The following is a 10,000-nucleotide window of genomic DNA, read 5'->3' as shown; positions in this document are numbered from 1 at the left end:
CCACATCCTTCCTGGCAACACCCAAGGGAACCAAGGCCACTCGCGTCTCTCGCCTTTCATTTTCGACACGAGCGCCTGTGGAGGGACGGCCGGATACAACGTGGGGATTGCCCGCCCTCCAGTCGTTTCAAGAGACCTCTGCCCCCGGCCTCTGACTGAGTTGCACAAACCTTGGTGTGCTCAGGCAAGGGTCAGACCACATCCTTCCTGGCAACACACAAGGGAAGCAAGGCCACTCGCCTCTCTCGCCTTCAATTTCGGCACGAGCGCCTGTGGAGGGACGGCCGGATTCAACGTGGGGATTGCCCGCCCTCCAGTCGTTTCAAGAGACCTCTGCCCCCGGCCTCTGACTGAGTTGCACAAACCTTGGTGTGCTCAGGCAAGGGTCAGACCACATCCTTCCTGGCAACACACAAGGGAAGCAAGGCCACTCGCCTCTCTCGCCTTCAATTTCGGCACGAGCGCCTGTGGAGGGACGGCCGGATTCAACGTGGGGATTGCCCGCCCTCCAGTCGTTTCAAGAGACCTCTGCCCCGGCCTCTGACCGAGTTGCAAAAACCTGGGTGTGCTCAGGCAAGGGTCAGCCCGCATCCTTCCTGGCAACACCCAAAGGGAACCAAGGCCACTCACGTCTCTCTCGCCTTTCATTTTCGACACGAGCGCCTGTGGAGGGACGTCCGGATTCAACGTGGGGATGGCCCGTCCTCCAATCGTGTCAAGAGACCTCCGCCTTCGGCCTCTGACCGACTTGCACAAACCTGGGTGACGAGCACCGCAGGGCGGCAGAGCCGTCGCACTTGGCCGGGTGGCAGCGGGAAGGACCAGCCTATTCACAATAGCGGCCACCCACTCCCAGAGCCGGTCGTGCGGCACCCGAGGCCGACCCTCGACTCGTAAGAGGCTTTAACGTGTGCTCAGGCAAGGGTCAGCCCACACCCTTCCTGGCGGCACCCAAGGGATCCAGGCCACTCGCGTCTCTCGCCTTCGTTTTGGACACGAGCGCCTGTGGACGGACGGCCGGAGTCAACGTGGGGATGGCCCGTCCTCCAATCGTGTCAAGAGACCCCCCGCACCGGCCTCTGACCGAGTTCCCCAAACCTGGGTGACGAGCAGCGCAGGGCGGCAGAGCCGTCGCACTTGGCCGGATGGCAGCGGGAAGGACCAGCCTATTCACAATAGCGGCCACCCACTCCCAGAGCCGGTCGTGCGGCGCCCGAGGCCGACCCTCGACTCGTAAGAGGCTTTACAGTGTGCTCAGGCAAGGGCCAGCCTACACCCTTCCTGGCGGCACCCAAGGGATCCAGGCCACTCGCGTCTCTCGCCTTCATTTTGGACACGAGCGCCTGTGGACGGACGGCCGGAGTCAACGTGGGGGTGGCCCGTCCTCCAATCGTGTCAAGAGACCCCCGCACCGGCCTCTGACCGAGTTCCCCAAACCTGGGTGACGAGCACCGCAGGGCGGCAGCGCCGTCGCACTTGGCCGGATGGCAGCGGGAAGGACCAGCCTATACACAATAGCGGCCACCCACTCCCAGAGCCGGTCGTGCGGCGCCCGAGGCCGTCCCTCGACTCGTAAGGGGCTTTAACGTGTGCTCAGGCAAGGGTCAGCCCACACCCTTCCTGGCGGCACCCAAGGGATCCAGGCCACTCGCGTCTCTCGCCTTCATTTTGGACACGAGCGCCTGTGGAGGGACGGCCGGAGTCAACGTGGGGATGGCCCGTCCTCCAATCGTGTCAAGAGACCCCCCGCACCGGCCTCTGACCGAGTTCCCCAAACCTGGGTGACGAGCACCGCAGGGCGGCAGAGCCGTCGCACTTGGCCGGATGGCAGCGGGAAGGACCAGCCTATTCACAATAGCGGCCACCCACTCCCAGAGCCGGTCGTGCGGCGCCCGAGGCCGGCCCTCGACTCGTAAGAGGCTTTAACGTGTGCTCAGGCAAGGGTCAGCCCACACCCTTCCTGGCGGCACCCAAGGGATCCAGGCCACTCGCGTCTCTCGCCTTCATTTTGGACACGAGCGCCTGTGGAGGGACGGCCGGAGTCAACGTGGGGATGGCCCGTCCTCCAATCGTGTCAAGAGACCCCCCGCCACGGCCTCTGACCGAGTTCCCCAAACCTGGGTGACGAGCAGCGCAGGGCGGCAGAGCCGTCGCACTTGGCCGGATGGCAGCAGGAAGGACCAGCCTATTCACAATAGCGGCCACCCACTCCCAGAGCCGGTCGTGCGGCGCCCGAGGCCGGCCCTCGACTCGTAAGAGGCTTTACGGAGTGCTCAGGCAAGGGTCAGCCCGCACCCTTCCTGGCAGCACCCAAGGGAACCAGGCCACTCGCGTCTCTCGCCTTCATTTTGGACACGAGCGCCTGTGGACGGACGGCCGGAGTCAACGTGGGGATGGCCCGTCCTCCAATCGTGTCAAGAGACCCCCCGCCACAGCCTCTGACCGAGTTCCCCAAACCTGGGTGACGAGCACCGCAGGGCGGCAGAGCCGTCGCACTTGGCCGGGTGGCAGCGGGAAGGACCAGCCTATTCACAATAGCGGCCACCCACTCCCAGAGCCGGTCGTGCGGCGCCCGAGGCCGGCCCTCGACTCGTAAGAGGCTTTAGGGAGTGCTCAGGCAAGGGTCAGCCCGCATCCTTCCTGGCAGCACCCAAGGGAACCAGGCCACTCGCGTCTCTCGCCTTCATTTTGGACACGAGCGCCTGTGGAGGGACGGCCGGAGTCAACGTGGGGATTGCCCGCCCTCCAATCGTGTCAAGAGACCTCCACACAGGTCTCTGACCGACTCTTAGAACAGACAGGGAGAGTTTGGCAATTCTGTCAAAAAATTGACAAAGTGTCAAAAATTCGACTTCCAAGAGCTCTCCAGCATGCACTCATACCCGCCATTAGAGTGCTATGCCCGTGGAACCGTTTTTCGGATGCCTTTCAAAAAGGTCCCGCGCCGCCATTTTGTTCTAAAAATCGTGTTCCCAGAAATCTCCGGGTACCCCGCCAACCTCACTGTGTAACAAATGCAAGTGGCACTGAATGGGTCTGAATTTCAAATTTGACTGCATCGCTCTGGAACTCGATCCCCGCAAAACCGTTTGGATTTTTCCCGCTCGGGACTTCCGCGACAGACAAAGTTAAAGTTTTCGGGCTGCAGACACAAAATGACAGTTGGCCATTTGCCGGGCTCAATTCACACAGTTCCTGCGGCACTTCGGAACACATGTTCGGCGCGAGTTTGTGAATCTTTCCCGATGCTTCGGCACTTTCCTCCGCTGACACTTAGAATATTTTTCACACTTTGCTGAAAAATTTTCTAAGTGTTTTTTCCTAAGTTTTTCTGGTTACTGATTTATTATTTTTGATCATTTTTCTAAGTTTTTCTGGTTACTCATTTCTCATTTTCGGGCATTTTTCTAAGTTTTTCTAGTTACTGATTTCTTCTTTTTGGGCATTTTTCTAAGTTTTTCTGGTTACTCATTTCTCATTTTCGGGCATTTTTCTAAGTTTTTCTAGTTACTGATTTCTTCTTTTTGGGCATTTTTCTAAGTTTTTCTGGTTACTCATTTCTTCTTTTTGGGCATTTTTCTAAGTTTTTCTGGTTACTCATTTCTTCTTTTTGGGCATTTTTCTAAGTTTTTCTGGTTACTCATTTCTCATTTTCGGGCATTTTTCTAAGTTTTTCTAGTTACTGATTTCTTCTTTTTGGGCATTTTTCTAAGTTTTTCTGGTTACTCATTTCTTCTTTTTGGGCATTTTTCTAAGTTTTTCTGGTTACTCATTTCTTCTTTTTGGGCATTTTTCTAAGTTTTTCTGGTTACTCATTTCTCATTTTCGGGCATTTTTCTAAGTTTTTCTAGTTACTGATTTCTTCTTTTTGGGCATTTTTCTAAGTTTTTCTAGTTACTGATTTCTTCTTTTTGGGCATTTTTCTAAGTTTTTCTGGTTACTCATTTCTTATTTTTGGGCATTTTTCTAAGTTTTTCTAGTTACTGATTTCTTCTTTTTGGGCATTTTTCTAAGTTTTTCTGGTTACTCATTTCTTCTTTTTGGGCATTTTTCTAAGTTTTTCTGGTTACTCATTTCTTCTTTTTGGGCATTTTTCTAAGTTTTTCTGGTTACTCATTTCTCATTTTCGGGCATTTTTCTAAGTTTTTCTAGTTACTGATTTCTTCTTTTTGGGCATTTTTCTAAGTTTTTCTGGTTACTCATTTCTTATTTTTGGGCATTTTTCTAAGTTTTTCTAGTTACTGATTTCTTCTTTTTGGGCATTTTTCTAAGTTTTTCTGGTTACTCATTTCTTCTTTTTGGGCATTTTTCTAAGTTTTTCTGGTTACTCATTTCTTCTTTTTGGGCATTTTTCTAAGTTTTTCTGGTTACTCATTTCTCATTTTCGGGCATTTTTCTAAGTTTTTCTAGTTACTGATTTCTTCTTTTTGGGCATTTTTCTAAGTTTTTCTGGTTACTCATTTCTTATTTTTGGGCATTTTTCTAAGTTTTTCTAGTTACTGATTTCTTCTTTTTGGGCATTTTTCTAAGTTTTTCTGGTTACTCATTTCTCATTTTCGGGCATTTTTCTAAGTTTTTCTAGTTACTGATTTCTTCTTTTTGGGCATTTTTCTAAGTTTTTCTGGTTACTCATTTCTTCTTTTTGGGCATTTTTCTAAGTTTTTCTGGTTACTCATTTCTTCTTTTTGGGCATTTTTCTAAGTTTTTCTGGTTACTCATTTCTCATTTTCGGGCATTTTTCTAAGTTTTTCTGGTTACTGATTTCTTCTTTTTGGGCATTTTTTCTAAGTTTTTCTGGTTACTGATTTCCCAACGTTGGAAATGCATGAAACTCGGCCTGAACACGGTGGCAGGGTCCGCTCTCGAAGGCGAGACCTTCGGCAGAACCACCGGGTCAAATCCGGCCGGGCTAGCCGGCCTCGAGCACTCAAAGTCGGTATGAGCAGTCAAGTTCGCTCCCATCACAGTTTGGACCCTAAAAAATCTAAGTGTCACTGGTTACTGATTTGTACTGACTCGAAAAAATTCTAAGTGTCGTTGGTTACTGATTTGTAACCACCGGGTCAAATCCGGCCGGGCTAGCCGGCCTCGAGCACTCAAAGTCGGTATGAGCAGTCAAGTTCGCTCCCATCACAGTCTGGACCCTAAAAAATTCTAAGTGTCACTGGTGACTGATTTGTACTGACTGAATAAAATTCTAAGTGTCGTTGGTTACTGATTTGTAACCACCGGGTCAAATCCGGCCGGGCTAGCCGGCCTCGAGCACTCAAAGTCGGTATGAGCAGTCAAGTTCGCTCCCATCACAGTCTGGACCCTAAAAAATTCTAAGTGTCACTGGTTACTGATTTGTACTGATTCAAAAAAATTCTAAGTGTCGATGGTTACTGATTTGTACTGACTGAAATAAATTCTAAGTGACGTTGTTTACTGATTTGTAACCACCGGGTCAAATCCGGCTGGTCTAGCCGGCCCCGAGCACTCAAAGTCGGTATGAGCAGTCAGGTTCGCTCCCATCACAGTTTGGACCACTTGCCGACTTGGGAAATGCACGAAAATCGGCCCCAACGCGGGGGCCGGTCCGCTCTCAAAGTCGAGACCTTCGGCTGAACCACCGGGTCAAATCCGGCCGGGCTAGCCGGCCTCGAGCACTCAAAGTCGGTATGAGCAGTCAAGTTCGCTCCCATCACAGTTTGGACCACTTGCCGACTTGGGAAATGCATGAAAATCGGCCCGAACGCGGGGGCCGGTCCGCTCTCAAAGTCGAGACCTTCGGCTGAACCACCGGGTCAAATCCGGCCGGGCTAGCCGGCCTCGAGCACTCAAAGTCGGTATGAGCAGTCAAGTTCGCTCCCAGCACAGTTTGGACCCTAAATAATCTAAGTGTCACTGGTTACTGATTTGTACTGACTCAAAAAAATTCTAAGTGTCACTGGTTACTGATTTGTACTGACTGGAAAAAATTCTAAGTGTCACTGGTTACTGATTTGTAACCACCGGGTCAAATCCGGCTGGGCTAGCCGGCCTCGAGCACTCAAAGTCGGTATGAGCAGTCAAGTTCGCTCCCATCACAGTTTGGACCCTAAAAATTCTAAGTGTCACTGGTTACTGATTTGTACTGACTCAAAAAAATTCTAAGTGTCACTGGTTACTGATTTGTACTGACTGGAAAAAATTCTAAGTGTCGTTGGTTACTGATTTGTACTGCATCAAAAAAATTCTAAGTGTCACTGGTTACTGATTTGTACTGACTCTAAAAAATTCTAAGTGTCCTTGGTTACTGATTTGTACTGCATCAAAAAAATTCTAAGTGTCGTTGGTTACTGATTTGTACTGCATCAAAAAAATTCTAAGTGTCACTGGTTACTGATTTGTACTGACTCAAAAAAATTCTAAGTGTCGTTGGTTACTGATTTGTACTGCCTCAAAAAAATTCTAAGTGTCGTTGGTTACTGATTTGTACTGCCTCAAAAAAATTCTAAGTGTTCTTGGTTACTGATTTGTACTGACTGGAAAAAATTCTAATTGTCACTGGTTACTGATTTGTACTGAGCCTAAAAAATTCTAAGTGTCACTGGTTACTGATTTGTACTGCCTCAAAAAAATTCTAAGTGTCCTTGGTTACTGATTTGTACTGCATCAAAAAAATTCTAAGTGTCGTTGGTTACTGATTTGTACTGACTGGAAAAAATTCTAAGTGTCACTGGTTACTGATTTGTACTGCCTCAAAAAAATTCTAAGTGTCACTGGTTACTGATTTGTACTGCCTCAAAAAAATTCTAAGTGTTCTTGGTTACTGATTTGTACTGACTGGAAAAAATTCTAAGTGTCACTGGTTACTGATTTGTACTGCCTCAAAAAAATTCTAAGTGTCACTGGTTACTGATTTGTACTGCCTCAAAAAAATTCTAAGTGTCGTTGGTTACTGATTTGTACTGACTGGAAAAAATTCTAAGTGTCACTGGTTACTGATTTGTACTGCCTCAAAAAAATTCTAAGTGTCACTGGTTACTGATTTGTACTGACTCTAAAAAATTCTAAGTGTCCTTGGTTACTGATTTGTACTGCATCAAAAAAATTCTAAGTGTCGTTGGTTACTGATTTGTACTGCATCAAAAAAATTCTAAGTGTCACTGGTTACTGATTTGTACTGACTCAAAAAAATTCTAAGTGTCGTTGGTTACTGATTTGTACTGCCTCAAAAAAATTCTAAGTGTCCTTGGTTACTGATTTGTACTGACTGGAAAAAATTCTAAGTGTCGTTGGTTACTGATTTGTACTGAGCCTAAAAAATTCTAAGTGTCGTTGGTTACTGATTTGTACTGCCTCTAAAAAATTCTAAGTGTCCTTGGTTACTGATTTGTAACCACCGGGTCAAATCCGGCCGGGCTAGCCGGCCCCGAGCACTCAAAGTCGGTATGAGCAGTCAAGTTCGCTCCCATCACAGTTTGGACCCTAAAAAAAGTCTAAGTGTCACTGGTTACTGATTTGTACTGAGCCTAAAAAATTCTAAGTGTCACTGGTTACTGATTTGTACTGCCTCAAAAAAATTCTAAGTGTCGTCGGTTACTGATTTGTAACCACCGGGTCAAATCCGGCCGGGCTAGCCGGCCCCGAGCACTCAAAGTCGGTATGAGCAGTCAAGTTCGCTCCCATCACAGTTTGGACCCTAAAAAAAGTCTAAGTGTCACTGGTTACTGATTTGTACTGAGCCTAAAAAATTCTAAGTGTCACTGGTTACTGATTTGTACTGCCTCAAAAAAATTCTAAGTGTCGTTGGTTACTGATTTGTAACCACCGGGTCAAATCCGGCTGGGCTAGCCGGCCTCGAGCACTCAAAGTCGGTATGAGCAGTCAAGTTCGCTCCCATCACAGTTTGGACCCTAAAAAAGTCTAAGTGTCACGGGTTACTGATTTGTACTGACTGAATAAAACTCTAAGTGTCGTTGGTTACTGATTGGTACTGACTGAAATAAATTCTAAGTGACGTTGTTTACTGATTTGTAACCACCGGGTCAAATCCGGCCGGGCTAGCCGGCCTCGAGCACTCAAAGTCGGTATGAGCAGTCAAGTTCGCTCCCATCACAGTTTGGACCCTAAAAAAGTCTAAGTGTCACGGGTTACTGATTGGTACTGACTGAAATAAATTCTAAGTGACGTTGTTTACTGATTTGTAACCACCGGGTCAAATTCGGCCGGGCTAGCCGGCCTCGAGCACTCAAAGTCGGTATGAGCAGTCAAGTTCGCTCCCATCACAGTTTGGACCACTTGCCGACTTGGGAAATGCACGAAAATCGGCCCGAACGCGGGGGCCGGTCCGCTCTCAAAGTCGAGACCTTCGGCTGAACCACCGGGTCAAATCCGGCCGGGCTAGCCGGCCCCGAGCACGCAAAGCCGGTATGAGCAGTCAAGTTCGCTCCCATCACAGTTTGGACCACTTGCCGACTTGGGAAATGCACGAAAATCGGCCCGAACGCGGGGGCCGGTCCGCTCCCGAAGGCGGGACACTCACCCAAAGCCTGACCCCACCGCCGGCCAACACACCCTTCAAAATCACACCCATCCGACAATGCTACTCAAAAAGGATCCAAATTCAGAAACACCCCCTTCAAAAGGCACTCCGTCCCCGGCCACACTACCGGGGCATGCTCCCCTGGGCGATAATTAAGCCCCCACGACTAATTGAAGCCAACCACAGCCGCAACTCGAAAGGAGAAGTCAGTAACCAATTCAAAAATGCACTTGGTTACTGACTTCTACAGACTCAAAAAAATTCTAAGTGTCGTTGGTTACTGATTTGTACTGAGCCTAAAAAATTCTAAGTGTCACTGGTTACTGATTTGTACTGAGCCTAAAAAATTCTAAGTGTCACTGGTTACTGATTTGTACTGCCTCGAAAAAATTCTAAGTGTCACTGGTTACTGATTTGTAACCACCGGGTCAAATCCGGCTGGGCTAGCCGGCCTCGAGCACTCAAAGTCGGTATGAGCAGTCAAGTTCGCTCCCATCACAGTTTGGACCCTAAAAATTCTAAGTGTCACTGGTTACTGATTTGTACTGAGCCTAAAAAATTCTAAGTGTCACTGGTTACTGATTTGTACTGAGCCTAAAAAATTCTAAGTGTCCTTGGTTACTGATTTGTACTGACTGGAAAAAATTCTAAGTGTCGTTGGTTACTGATTTGTACTGCATCAAAAAAATTCTAAGTGTCACTGGTTACTGATTTGTACTGACTCAAAAAAATTCTAAGTGTCGTTGGTTACTGATTTGTACTGCCTCAAAAAAATTCTAAGTGTTCTTGGTTACTGATTTGTACTGACTGGAAAAAATTCTAAGTGTCACTGGTTACTGATTTGTACTGAGCCTAAAAAATTCTAAGTGTCACTGGTTACTGATTTGTACTGAGCCTAAAAAATTCTAAGTGTCACTGGTTACTGATTTGTACTGACTGGAAAAAATTCTAAGTGTCACTGGTTACTGATTTGTACTGAGCCTAAAAAATTCTAAGTGTCACTGGTTACTGATTTGTACTGCCTCAAAAAAATTCTAAGTGTCGTTGGTTACTGATTTGTACTGCCTCGAAAAAATTCTAAGTGTCACTGGTTACTGATTTGTACTGACTGGAAAAAATTCTAAGTGTCGTTGGTTACTGATTTGTACTGCATCAAAAAAATTCTAAGTGTCACTGGTTACTGATTTGTACTGACTCAAAAAAATTCTAAGTGTCGTTGGTTACTGATTTGTACTGAGCCTAAAAAATTCTAAGTGTCACTGGTTACTGATTTGTACTGCCTCGAAAAAATTCTAAGTGTCACTGGTTACTGATTTGTAACCACCGGGTCAAATCCGGCTGGGCTAGCCGGCCTCGAGCACTCAAAGTCGGTATGAGCAGTCAAGTTCGCTCCCATCACAGTTTGGACCCTAAAAATTCTAAGTGTCACTGGTTACTGATTTGTACTGAGCCTAAAAAATTCTAAGTGTCACTGGTTACTGATTTGTACTG

Source organism: Chiloscyllium plagiosum, unplaced genomic scaffold (genome assembly GCF_037043375.1).
Source record: "Chiloscyllium plagiosum isolate Xiang-an unplaced genomic scaffold, Cpla_swu_hap1 HiC_scaffold_224, whole genome shotgun sequence".
In the NCBI taxonomy this organism is placed as follows: domain Eukaryota; kingdom Metazoa; phylum Chordata; class Chondrichthyes; order Orectolobiformes; family Hemiscylliidae; genus Chiloscyllium; species Chiloscyllium plagiosum.
Note: the sequence above shows the minus strand (reverse complement) of the source record.